The sequence below is a fragment of the Mandrillus leucophaeus genome, unplaced genomic scaffold (genome assembly GCF_000951045.1).
Source record: "Mandrillus leucophaeus isolate KB7577 unplaced genomic scaffold, Mleu.le_1.0 Scaffold21, whole genome shotgun sequence".
NCBI lineage: Eukaryota > Metazoa > Chordata > Mammalia > Primates > Cercopithecidae > Mandrillus > Mandrillus leucophaeus.
The window spans coordinates 3700840-3714708 of NW_012102143.1; the positions used below are offsets into that span (position 1 = coordinate 3700840).

General features: G+C 52.9%; 1 protein-coding gene across 1 annotated transcript in view; it reads left to right on the top strand.

Annotated features, from left to right (window-relative positions):
- SH3BP4 (SH3-domain binding protein 4) overlaps positions 1-13869 on the top strand; it is a 75884-nt gene that overhangs the window by 10749 nt on the left and 51266 nt on the right. Inside the window, exon 2 of the mRNA XM_011980280.1 lies at positions 5568-5641. The gene's annotated coding sequence lies outside the window, so the exon portion shown is untranslated. The remainder of the gene's footprint in view (positions 1-5567; positions 5642-13869) is intronic.

The window sequence follows — 13869 nt, forward strand, 5'->3', positions numbered from 1 at the left end:
AGGACACTGGGACTTAAATTTCATATCATTTCACATCGTGAAATATTACTCTCTTTATTTTCCCTCCAACTATTTAAAAATAGAAAGACATTCTTTGTTCACGGGCCATACAAAGATAGGTGGCCAGGTTGGATTTGGCCCACGGGCTGTAGTTTGCCTTTGATTTGGACAAGAATTTTCCGGGTGAACACCCCTCATCCAAAAATTTGAAATCCAAAGTGCTGCAAAGTCTGAAACTTTTTCAGCACCGACGTGATGCCACAAGTGGAAAATTTCACACCTAATCTCACATGACAGGTGGCAGTCAAAGCTGCAGAACAAAATTATTTAAAATGTTACATAAAATCACCTTTGGACTGTGTGTATAAGGTACGGATGAAACATAAATGAACTTAGTGTTTAGACTTGGGTCCCCTCCGCAAGATATCTCATTGTATATATGCAAATGTTCCAAAATCTGAAATCCGAAACACTTCTGGTCCCAGGAATTTTGGATAAATGGTACTCAGCGTGTATTTAGTTCTACTTTGTAGTTTGGTTCTAGTGATTGGCTCTGATGTATGGTGGTGGGTGAGGATGGAGCGACCCCAGTCATCCAGCTGTCGGGGATGCAGGATATAGAGGCTCCTCTGGCCAATGGCTCCATTGATATTCACTGTGGAGGCTTGGAAATCTAAGAAATAGGCTTACATGTTTTCCAGTTTACTCAACACCAGCCTAACATTGGTTCACCTCAACCCTTCAAGAACTATGTCCCATAACTAGCGGGTTGGACATTTGGGCCCATACCTGAGGTTGCTGTAACAAAATTAGTTGTGGGTGTTCCTGCATGTTCACCACGCGGATCTGGCCCTGAAAAACTCAGCTCTGCAGCATGGACCAGCTCTTGGTGTGGTCAGCACAGGCCGGCCTGTAGGTTGAGTTGGGCAAAGAGTTCACGGAATATTTTCAAATCTGTCACTCTCTCAGCAACCTCTGAGATGGGCAGAGCTGTGAGAATTCCTTTTCCCAATTTGCAGATGGAGACTCTAAGGTCTGATGAATTACTTTGACGGGGCTGTTGTCAATGAACCACAAACTGCTGGGTGGTTTGCACCACGGAAAGGGATTATCTTACAGGTCAGGAGGCTGGAAGTCCAAGAGGAGTGTCAGCGGGGCCGGTTCCTCCTGACGCTGAGGGAGAATCAGTTCCAGGCCTTTCTCCCTTAGCATCTGGGAGTTTGCCGGTAGCCATTGGCTTGTAGAAGCCTCACCCCCCATCTCCGTTGTCCTGTCACCTGTCCCTCTCTGTGTGCATGTCTGTTGAAACTCTCCCCTTTTATAAAGTCACTGGGTCATATTGGATTGGGACCCACCCTGGTGCTCTCACTTTAGCTTGATTGCACCTTGAACGCTGTGTCTCCAAATAAGGTCACTTTCTGAGGTACTGGGGATTAGGACTTAACATGCAAATGTGGCGGGACACAGTTCCATCTGTACCATTTGGGAAATGGGGCGATCGCTGTCTTTTTGACTGTTCCGAAATGAGGATTTAGGACACAGTGGTCATCTCTGTGTATGAGTATAGCTTCCTGTCTGGATGTGGTGGAGTGAGGACCACGAGCCTCATATCATTTGTCCACTCCCCCTCCCAGACCCACTGAGGTGGGATGAACCCTCTGCAGATTTGTCATCAGCTGAGACTGTCAGCATTGTTAAAACAGCTACTCAGATGGACAAAGTGACATAACTGCCCTTCTCTCTGCACCGTGGGAGAAGACCCTCGTGTTTTGAGCTGCTGAAGACAACAGAATCTTATCTTCTTGGCATTGTGGTTTATGGCGATTTGCCCCAAATCATGGTTAATGACAACACTGATGTTTCTTGAAACAACCGGAGAACAAGGCATCCCCTAGACTTCATGCTAATTCCATCCACCCACACTAAACTGCGTGGTTTTCTTGGGGCTCCTGAAGACTGATGGGCCCAACTGGTGTCTGGTGGTGCCCACGGGAGAACTGAAAGATCGTGCCCCCCTCTTCTCAACAGGGCCGGTCCTTGTCCAGAAACCCTGGGCCTCTGGAGAGGCTGATCAGGAGGTGATCAACCTCCCGGGGAGGTGGAAAGGGGCCAGCGGTCCTGTCCACTGAATCCATCCACTGGGACCTTCTGGACATGACAGAGCCAGATTCTCTCCTCCCTCCACTCCAGCACTGAGGGGGCCAGTGGTGCCACATGTGCACCTGTCCCTGCCCAGGGTCCAGTTCTGGCGTCTTTGAGTCCCTTGTCAGGGAAGCTGGGTCCTCCCTTACTTAGGCATGAGGTGTGAGTTTACCCAATCATCCTCGCTGTCCAGGGAGCCTTCTGGGGTCAGTTTCGGGCCCGCAAGGCTGTTAAGTAAAGACGCCACCTAAAGAACCTGCCAGAAGGAAAGCTCCAGAGGGCTTGCAGGGCCCTTATCCAAAAATGCGAAGAGAATCAGTGCCGAAAGCCACAGTGACGGAGGGTGTTGTCAGTGCAGCCTCTCTCTAAATAGAGAAAGGAGCGTGGCAGCTTTTTGGAGTGGGGGCGAGGTGGTATCTGGAATTATCCAGCAAAGATTTATTTTGCGCCTTGGGGGGCGGGAGCTGGGCAGCCTGGGGAGGGCTGGGCAGCAGCGAGGATGGGGAGGTTGAGGCCCTGGGCCACACGCAGGTCGTTTTCCTTGTGGCGGCTGGAGGGTGGCTCTTCAGGTAGCTTCGTGGCCTCAGTAGCCCCCACGACTGAGTGGAGTGGAGTGAGTTGGGGGAGGAGTGTCACAAGGAGGAAGGCATCTTGGGCCCCTGGAGATCCATGTGTTACTGCCGTGTGGCTCTGGGTCTGGAGCCCCTGGAGATGGACACGTTCCTGCCACGTGGCTCTGGGTCTGGGCAGCACCAGGAGATGGATGCGCTCCTGCTGCGTGGCTCTGGGGCTGGAGCCCCTGGAGATGGACACGTTCCTGCCACGTGGCTCTGCGGCTGGAGCCCCTGGAGATGGACATGTTCCTGCCACATGGCTCTGGGTCTAGGCAGCACCTGGAGATGGATGCGTTCCTGCCACGTGGCTCTGGGTCTGGGCAGCACCTGGAGATGGATGCGTTCCTGCTGCGTGGCTCTGGGGCTGAAGCCCCTGGAGATGGACGTGTTCCTGCCGTGTGGCTCTGGGTCTGGGCAGCACCTGGAGATGGATGTGTTCCTGCCACGTGGCTCTGGGTCTGGGCAGCACCTGGAGATGGACATGTTCCTGCCGTGTGGCTCTGGGTCTGGGCAGCACCTGGCAGGTTTGGGGCAGGACTTGCCCACAGCCTGGGAGGCTGGGGAGTTCCTGTGAGGGGAGCCGGGTCTTTCTGGGGAGCGCTTGGTGGGGCAGGGAAAATACACTTGTCCCTGCCTTGGGCTTGTCTCAGGAAGTGCCCCGAGCAGAGTGAGGAAGCTGAGATGAGCCCCGGGGATCCGTTTCTCAAAGCCCCTGTCAGAGCTGATGTTCGGGCCACACGTTCTCTTGGGGTGTTCTGTTCTGTGTCACTGGACTCGCCCTCCCCTCATTTCCTCACCTGCCCAGTAGTAACTGCAGCCACCGGAGGCGGGTCCCCACTGAGGCAGTTCCCATCTGTCCTTTATGACAGCCTGCAACGGACCCGCCTGACGAAGGGGCCCAGCAGTGCCGGTGCCTGCCTAGAATTCAGGATGGAGATTTCCAGTACCCTGACCAGGGCATAGGGGCTTGGGGTACAAAGGAGGGAAGAGGCACCAGGTTCTCAGAGATGCTGGTGCAGCGGCTTTTAGAATCAGAAAGAAGAAAAGGGAAAGGCGCGCTCACGGTGAAGGAAATGGGAAGAGTCTGAAGAAGGCAGGGATGTATACCGTGAAGCCAACCCCCTTTGTAGTTTCACTTCCCCCAGGTTTTTTTCAGTGCCCTTTTATTTCTTTTAAGATGATGAGATTTTCAACTGCTCTGTCTTGGGATGACTCTTTGGAGAACGAGTACTTTGAGAGAGATTCTGAAGAGCTCTGAGCAACATGGTAGACCTGTCTCAAAGGAGGGGGATGGACGGATGGCGGCGTCCTGCCTTCTCTCCCGTGAACAGGGCCGCCTTGGGATTCCTGTCCAGGAAGTCAGGCTAGGTGTGAGTGGCTGCGTGGGAGCCGTGGTGGCACCTGCAGTCCCACCTGTCTCTTCCCACCCTTTGTTTTTGTCTTCTCTGGTTTGAGATCTTTTGTTGTGTTTGTGGATATATTTTGTCACATTGTTGCAGCCTTTTTCTTAGCGTTCATTGATTATTTTCCTTTTGCCTGTGTGATTTTGCACGTCGCTTGTACCCTTAGAAGGTCCGTGTCTATGTAGAGATCAACTATACAGCTAGATTTTCTATTATCTACTGGACAATTTCCTTTCCTCCCTCCCTCTCCTGCTCCACACTGTTCTGTTGATCTGGAATTCATTTTATCTTTGGGTATGAGTTGAAGCCCTGAAGTGGGGAGGTCTGTGCTCTGAACACCAGCCAGTTATCCCAGCACCACAGGGAATGATTCTTTCCTTCTTGGGTGATTGTGGTGCTTCTTTTAATTGCATGTTAAATATTTACATGGATGGAGGTCTGTTCTGGGCTGTCTGGTTCCTGCGGAGGCTGAGTGGCCATGATTTAGGGAAGGTGTCCAGAAGGAAGTTCTCACTCCTTCTTTCATAGTCCGATGAGGTCCTGAATTCCTCGGAAGGCCCCGGGGCCCACTCTGTTATTCCTGTGGAGAAAGTCCGCTTGAGGGGGAGGGCGTCATGGTGGCACCTGCAGCCCCACCTGTCACGTCGATGTTGGCCAGTTCTGCTCTCAAAGGCGCCGGCTCTGTAGTGATGTCAGCGCCGTATGACTTGAGGAGGAGACCTCACTGCTGCGGCATATCTGGGGTTCATCTTTAGGGCGCAGCTGATAAGATGCTTCTGTTGCGCTCACGATGCCAGTCGTTGCAGCAGAAGTAATGGCAGGTGACGGGAGACTCAGTGTTGGGGTGAGAAAAGGCACAATAAGCTATTGTCACAGGCAGGACTCCCTGTGAAGCGGACCATGACGCAGAGGCCACTGGGCAGGATGTTTAGGTTTGCTGGGGAGCACAGCAGCAGGGGCAGAGGACAGTGAGGCTGGGACGCAGCCTCCACGCAGCCCGTCGCTGACCCCACAGGAGCTCTGGCCTGGGCCGGACTGCCAAGTCACCCCGATTCAGGAGTGGGGTGAGGGGCAGGCTTTGTTACCCTGCGTTGGTCACTGGTCTCGTCATTGGGTGCAGGCTGGCCCAGGAATGGGGCTGATGTGACCTCGAGAAGGGCTCTTTCCAGTGAGACAGTTCTGGGTGGCCCTGGGTCAAGGTCCTTCTGCTGGCCACACTCCCAGAGTTGGCTTCAGAAGGGGACTTGGGGGCCGCGTGGCAGCGTCCACCACTGTCGTCACCTGCCGTGGAAATGCACTGCAGAGCCCGTCTGTCCTCCAGGACGTGAAGGGGCCCTGGTGGAAAGCAGGCCTGAGTTCTGCACTGGATGGGACTGAAGCTCACTCGTGTTTCCTTCTTGTCTTGCAGCGCTTCCCTTCTCTCCTGGACAGAAGGCCGTGTCCTGGGACTTCTCTGACGGCGGGAGGCTGTGGCTGTACCAGGTAGGCAGTGCAGGCATGGTGTGAGTGGGTTGCCATACCTGGACCCGCTTTACCATGTCATGACCAAGGTGCCAGACTCATGGGGAGACAGGCCCCAAATGTGTGCAGAGCAGCTGCAGGAGGGAGAAAGCTTCTGGAAGCTTCTGGTGACACTTGACCTTTTGCAGGCACTGCAGGCCTGTCCCTCATGGTGCTCTCCTCCTGTCCTGGAAGCCCACAGTGTTGGCCCCGGTGTGGGAAGGTCGTTTGTGATCCTGGCATCCAGAAGCCCAGCCCCAGCGCGTTCCCAGAACAGCCCCGTGTTTCTGTTTTCAGCGAATCCCCTTTCTGTTGCCTCCCGTGGAACATTCTCACTCTTCTGAGAAGCCGGGCTAGCATCTCATCCCCGCCCCAGCAGCCGCAGGACAGAGCCCAGGTTGACTGTCCTCTCCTGTGGTGTGTGCACAAAGGAGGGATTGTTCTCACGTCGCAGGAGGTTACGACCCGCGGTTACAGGTCACCCTCCCTGGGGCGTCGGGGGAGCATTTGTCCTTGAAACACGCTGGCAGAAAATGTTCCAAGGAAGCCTTGGCTGGTGTTCATTAGGAGTAGCTGGATTAAATGGTGTTCCGGTAAAATGTTCCTGGAGGTTTTCTTGGCTGTTCTTGGCCTTTATCGTCCTGGTTGGCAGTAGAAGGAGCAGCCTCCTTTGTAAAGTCGGTTGGATAGGAGCGCCTACCTCGTAGGGCACAGCCTCCATTTGCTTAAAAAGCAACATACGAGTCTTTCCCCAGCAAGCAGAAAGGATTGATCTCAGTAAACGCTACATTTGGATGCTCAAGGCCGAAGGGGGAGTTGAGAAGCCGCGGCTCACAGTGGGATTCCTGTTTGGGCCATGTTGGAATTTTAAAAACCCTTCTAAGTAAAGCAGGCAGCTACTTGCACGGTTTCAGGTTTTTCTTAAATCCTGTAAACTAAGGGTAACTGACTGGATTTTGTTTAAACTTCTCCCCCCACCCTTTCTGTCCTGTCTCTTTGTTTTCCAGTAGCTGCCTGTGCCTTAGGGTGGAGAGAAGGTTTGAGACATTCAGGAGGAGGCTCAGGGCTTTTCACAGTGACGTGAGGAATTCAGGGGTTTTCTGGTCCTAGGGTCAGTCCTCCGCCCACTGGGGCCTCAGCGACTTGAAACACTTCAGCCCAGGCGGAGGCCACCAGCAGGCCTTTCCTTATAAGTGCAGCCCCTGGCCCCAGAGGCTGTGGTCTCTTTGGGCTGCGGTGAACCCTCCTGAAAGGCGTCCACATTCCTGGCATTCTTTTGGCCTGGCATTGGTCAGAAAGCGGGGGTTTCTAAAATCAAAGGCGAGTACCGCAGCTTGGTTCTTGTCTAGATAAACTGGAGAGACGTGGGGGTTCTTGTCTCTAGATAAACTGTGCAGCGTGGTTCTCTGGGGGCCCCCACATGGGCTCGCCTCGCTGGACTTCGCATTTGGGGCTTTGCCAGAGCAGGCCCCATCCTGAGCAAAGCAGGAGAAGGTTAATGGGGGTCCCTCTTGGGCTGCAGCAGTTCCTTGGGCGGCACGCATGTGGTTTGCTTTTTCTGACCCTGTGCCAGAGTGACTGGGGCAGCAAGATGTCTGGAAAGAGAAACGGGAGGGTGATGTCTGGAAAGAGAAACGGGAGGGTGGGCCGGGTGTTGCCATCCCACAGCGGTGCCCGCTGGTCTCCATGGCGGGTACACAGGCTTCCGGGAGCCTGGTGAGGGAGGTGCACCCAGACTTGCCCCGATACAGTGGGCGGAGCGTTGCATGTGCCTCTGGGTGAAGTTTAGGGGTGCTTGGGGGCGTGGGTCCTCACAGCAGTTAGAGACCATCCACAGGCCACGGAGCTGATTTTCGTTTTGCCTTGTTTTCCCGGAGGCATACATGCAGTGTTTTCTTGGTGCCTCTGAATAGTCACAGTCTGATTTGCCTGGGGGTCAGTGAGAGACAGGGCTGCCCAGGGTTTCTATTTCCATGCCCTGAGTTTTGCCCGTGGCAAATTTTGTGATTTGCATGTAGTTCCCCCGTCGTGGGTTCAAGTTGTTAACCTGTTCCTGCTCCCGTGATCATCACCGTCCAAGGTAATTTATCCTGGTGCCTGGTGTCCTTCAGGACAAAGGAAGCAGCAGAAATGCTCCCTGACTCAGTTTCTGAGACCAAAACGACTGAGGAAAACGGAGGCCTGCGGCAGAGGACGACCGACTGCTCCTCCGGGGACTGTCAGCCAGAGGACAGAGCCGGTGCGAGACTGAGGCCTCACAAGGCCTGCCCTTGTGGTTGTTCCCACCATCCCACTGATGGCTGGGAAGGGTGAGCTCCAGCCCCCCCGGCTTCAACACCCACCCTCTGTAGTTGTGTCTGTTCAAGTCCTGGGAACACCCTGCCTGTTTCACAGATGAGAAACTCATCTCAGAGTACTCAGAAACCCAGACTACTTCATTCAAGTTCAAGTTCAGAGGGTGATTAAGAAGTATCAGCGAACTGGGTACAGTGGCTCATGCCTGTAATCCCAGCACTTTGGGAGGCTGAAGCGGGCGGATCACGAGGTCAGGAGATCGAGACCATCCTGGCTAACACGGTGAACCCTGTCTCTACTAAAAATACAAAAAAATAGCTGTGCGTGGTGGCAGGCGCTGTAGTCCCAGCTGCTTGGGAGGCTGAGGCAGGAGAATCGCCTGAACCCAGGAGGCGGAGGTTGCAGTGAGCCGAGATCGTACCACTGCACTCCAGCCTGGGCGACAGAGCGAGACTCTGTCTCAAAAAGAAAGAAGTCTCGGAGCTTAGCCTGGAGTCCAGCTGCATTTGTGTGCCCCCTAAACCACTCCGTTCCCTTAGCTTAGCTGGGTGCCTGGGGCGGGGGGGGCGCGTGAACCACGTGGGCTAGTACCACACCCCCACTCTAGACTGGCCAATGGGAATACATTGTGAGCCACAAACAGGAGACGTAAAAATGAACAGGTAAACATGATTTTTTTTTCTTAGGACTATAAATTCACACGACAGTTGAAGGTGCAGTGAAGAAACGGGTGGTAGTAGAATCACCCACTCTCCACAGGGCAACTGGCCACGCCGGCTCTGCCTGGGCACCTCCTGCCCGGACCATATGGAAAGTCTTCAGCGGTCACTTCAGACTGAGGGTCTCCTAAGTTCCTAGCCCTGTGTGCGTGTGGTGAGCTTTTTGTTTGTTGGTTTTGGTTTCGAAGTGAAAGTCACATAATGTCCAGCTGACCACTGCAGTGGGCATCGAGCACATTCTTGGTGCTATGTCACCTCCACCTCTGTCTCGTTTCAAAACTTCCTCATCACCCTGGAAGAGCACCCTGTACTCGCTACGTCACCACTCCCGTTGCCCCTGTCCCCGCCTCTGGCAACCACTAATTGGTTTACTTTTGAGGTTTGCATTGGGTTAAGTCCCCGTGGCCTTCAATCTGGGACAGTGATCCTGGCTTTCATACATCCTTGGGACAGAGAAACTAAGGCCAGTGTCCTTAATAGCATGACCAGGTCTGCTTGGACTGTCCATTGAGGTGACCTGCAGGCACTGATTCTGCACCTGCCAAGGCCTGACCTCCGGGTTATCAGCAGATAATCCAACGGAGGAGAAGGGCACTTGAGGCCATGTAGTGGCTGAACGGGACTGTGCTCAGCGTCTCTCCAAGCCTCTGCATTCCGGTGACAATGTCCGCAGGGCCTCAGTGAATAAACCATTGCAAGTGCACATTGGTGAGGCCATCAGCCACTGAAGGGAAGCTGGGGAATCTGCACGGAGGAGAAGGAAACGTGAGCCGCACTCCCGGCGACACACTCTGGACTAAGAACGGCGCCTGCGTTCTTAAGAGGCTTGTTCTGTGGTGTCATAACTAGCCTGCCTTACACCTCTCTCAAAGCAAGCATGTCGTGAGTTCACAGGAGGGATTTTTAACACACTTGAGGCTGTGGGGACAAAAGATGTCAGTCAAAGAAAGACTCCACTATGATTGATTTCAAGAGCCTTTGAATCTCTTGCTGAAATCTGCTCCCGTTTGGAAGAACCTTCCCATCAAATCAGAAAAGCCCGGATTTTCCTGTCTCTGTGCTTGGAGTTGTCCCCCACCCTGTTGTTAGTTCATTCCTTAAAGTTGTCTGGGCTGACTGCAATTTCAGAAGGGCACCTGGATGTACTTCATTCTTGGGTCCGAAAAAGACCTATGCAAAGAGCTTCTGACTAAGCATAGACAGATTTCAATTATTGGCACAATAGCATGTTATATAAATCAATTTCCTTGGACCTCAGTTTCCTCTGGCAAAGATGGAACCTGGGTCTCTGAAGGTTCTCAAAGACTAAAAAGGAATCGAAGATACCCTCAGGCTTGCTTAGGAAGAAAAGGGGGCAGGATTATTGGAATGATCCAGAAACAGAGCATAGTGAGTCTTCTCAAACTTTGAGAAATGAATTGGCCATCAAAAATTATACTTTCCTCTCACCTGTGGGGCTGGCTCCGTCACCTGGCCTCTGCCGCTCACCACCAGCACACACCTGGCCCGGGAGTGGCCGCCAGTCAAGGTGCAGAAGCCCATTGCAGGACCTGCCCTTGGGCCGCTTTTGAGTTTCTGAGCATCCAAGTCTCAGTCTCAGAAGCAGCTGGTTGGGCTAGCTCAAGCTCTGGGTCTGCTGTGGATTGATTCACCTGTACCTGGTCTCCACCGCTGATCCATCTGGGGAGGGGTGAGGCCATAGGGGTTTCTGGGCTGGGGGTGTGCCTGGGCCAGGCAGTGACAGCCACTGGGACCCCCAGGCAATCAGGGAAGTATCACTCATCCTCAGCTGGGCTTCTCTGCAAACTCCCTCCCTCCTTCCCTTCTTCCTTCCTTTCAAAAGTCCCCACAACCCCATCACTTTAAGCAAGTCCTGTATCCTCTCTTCTCTCATATGCTTATGGAGGGCCCCCAAGCCTGAGCTGTGTGACTTCACTGTTAATATGTTATTGATGTGACCAGGGGGGCCACCCCTGTCTCTGACATTTCATTCATGCTATTCTCCCATGCAGGTTGCTCTCCTGATCTGGGCCCCGCCCTTTGGTTCCAGGGGATAGGAAGGTCAGAGGAGGGATTAGCATGATCCACTGGCCAGAGTCAATAACATGAGGCCCCTCCTTCCAAGAAGTCAGCAAGAGGCTTAGCCAGAAGGGGAAGCCTGGATCTTGGGGTCGGGCTCTGATCCTTTGTCTCTGAGCCACTGACACAGAGGACGTCAAGCTGCGATGTTCATGTCCCCGTTGCATGGAGGCAGGTCCTGGAGCCCCACATGTGGTGTGCCCAGAATCTCCTTTCCACTCTGTTGGAGGGCCAGAGGGACTTGAAAGATCACGGAGCCCAGCCTTGCATTTGGCAGAGGAGGAAGCAGAGACATAAAGGCCAGGGACTTGTCCTGCATCCTACCCTCCATCTGGTGCCCCACACACTGGGGCCTGTCCCCACTGCCAGCAGCCTCCATGTGGTCTCTGCCTTTTTCTGCACTGGTGGGATCTCCCAGTTGCCCCAGCTGCTTGTGGGCAGGCGTCACCTCGTTCTGACCCCTTTCCTTCCCCCAGGCAGCTCTGGACTTTGCTCTCAGTAAACACAACTTGATTCTTTTTCTTGTTACCTTGTCATTGCCCATAAATCCCGTTTACACGGTGCTCACTTTTGTGTCTGAGCTGGGGCGTACAACCTCGTCTCTGCCTCCAGTTTTTGAGAAATTAATTATAAACAGTGTTGACAGAGGCTCTGGCTTGACCTGGGGCATCTGCTGCTCTTCCCAGCCTTGGTCTTCTGAAGGTAACTGTTATCAGTAACAGAACAGATGTGTTTATCCTGGGCTCCTGGGCCCTTGGCGTGGCCCTTTGAGAGGGTCTGTGAAACCCCTAAAACTGCATGCAGAACTTTACAGATGGAGGTGGTTTTCTAAAGAGAGGGTCCAGAGACTTTGTCAGATTCCTTAGAGGATCTGCACCCTCAAAAAAACGTTAACAACCTCTGAGCTGGAGGCAGGCCTCAGACAAGCCTATCGCACTTGGAGATAAGATAAGCCGAGGTGGGACCTAAGGGGCCTGAATGGGGCCTGAATGTCGTGGCTGGAGTGCACAGCTGAAACAGAGATGACACTTGACAGAAACCAGAGTGTAGAACTCTCCTTCCCTTTATGTAGCTTTTATTTCTTGTGCTTTTCATTAAGTACATATATTCTTTGCCCACTTGCAGAACAGGGAAGACCTGGCTTCTGAACATTATCTTTAGGTTTTTCATTGAATTTGGTCTTCTTCTGAGCGATACCTGAGAGTCGAAGGTGCTCCCCTAGATAGGTTAATAGAAACCCACAGTCCAGGGCAAGAGGCAGCATCCAGGGAGCCCGTGGAGAGGTGACTGGAGACATGAGTCCTCACGAATCGTTCGGGCTTCCTGGTATTCAAGCCTGGACATTTCAGTGCTGCATTTGAAGAGGAATTATGAATTGGCTCTCAAAGGAGGGTTAGGTGTTTTTTTGTTGTTGTTTTTGCTTTTTGTTTTTTGTTTTTGAGATGGAGTCTTACTCTGTTGCCCAGGCTGGAGTGCAGTGGCGCAATCTCACCTCTCTGCAACCTCCGCCTCCCGGGTCCAAGTGATTCTCCTGCCTCAGACTCCAGAGTAGCTGGGATTACAGGTGTGTGCCACCACACCTGGCTAATTTTTGTATTTTTAGCAGAGACAGGGTTTCACCATGTTGGCCAGACTGATCTCAAACTCCTGACCTCAGGTGACCCACCCGCCTCGGCCTCCCCAGGGTGCTGGGTTTACAGGTGTGCGCCACCACCCCGGGCCAGAGGGTAAGTTTTTAAGTGATGCAATTCTGGGGCCATCATCAGATTTGGTGAAGAGGAAGCTGCGGGAGAGAACTGTTACTATACAGGTTTTGAAGAACTCTCCTGCAGGCTTATTTTATATTTACATTGTGCACAGTGGTTTATAGATTGCCAGGCTCTCTTGGGTTTGTTATGTTGCATAATCTCAAGGACAGGTGGGCTGAGCCAAGTATTCATTAGCAGCCTCGTTTTGCAGATGAGGAAACTTGTGCCTCAGAGAAGCTAAACAGTCATCAAACCGAGGTCAAGTCGGATGCAGTGGCTCACACCTGTAATCCAAGGGAGGCTGAGGCAGGCGGATCACTAGAGTCCAGGAGTTCAAGACCAGCCTGGGCAACATAGCAAAACCTGGTATCTATAAAAAATACAAAAAGTTAGCCAGTCGTGCTGGTGACACTTGTATCCCCAACTACTCAGGAGGCTGAGGTGGGAGGATTGATTGAGCCCAGGAGGTCAAGACTGCAGTGAGCTGTGACCACACCACTGCATTGCAGCCTGCATGACAGAATGAGACCCTGTCTCAAAAACAAAACAAGGAAAACAGAAAGGGTCAGGCATTGGACAGGGATGGGCCTAAACAGAAACTTCTGATCCCAGTGCCATGACATAGTGTACCCAGAGCAAATGGGCTGGGTTCAGATCACAGAAGGCCACACAAGATTCCAGAATTGTCAGCAGAGGGAGGAGTTGGCTGACAGTAGCAGATTCCGAGGACGGCCCGGATGAACCTCTAACGGGAATGCTGATTCCGTTCTGCCTTTGATCTCTTGATTTCAAAAGAACGTGAAGTAACTTGAACCTGGCTGCCATCTGCCCAGGCATAGATGTGTGCCAGGAGGCAGGTCTGCATCTAAGTTGCTATGAAATAGTTTGCCCAACTCAGATGCTATGTTTCTTTAGAAAACCTTCAGGCTAACACACGTGAATAGGCTTCTGATCGAATAAACCCAGGGCTTTGGTGGATGGGGCATGGCTGGCAGCAGGGCCAGTGTGGCCCTGTCCTTTCAGTCCTCCATAGTGGGGACCCGGGAGGTAGAACCCAAGGGCTGGTAACCAGCGTGACCGAGGAGAGCTCTCCTCTGGCCAGGGCCTGGCGTTCAAACAGCAGATTCTGGGGTGGACTTCAATCCTACAAACCCAGGCCATGGAATCTAGGGTACCAATGTATTCATGTGACAGGAAGAAAGGGGATACTTTGGAGGTGCAGATAATGCATCCTCACTGTACAGGTCAGGGGCATGAGAGCAGAATGAGGGCTGTTTACAGTCTGTTTACAGTCTGTTTCATCTGCTGAGAAGCAGACCCTGTTTTCTTCCCATTTTGCCGGCACCTGTGTGTAGCCTGGACTCTGGAA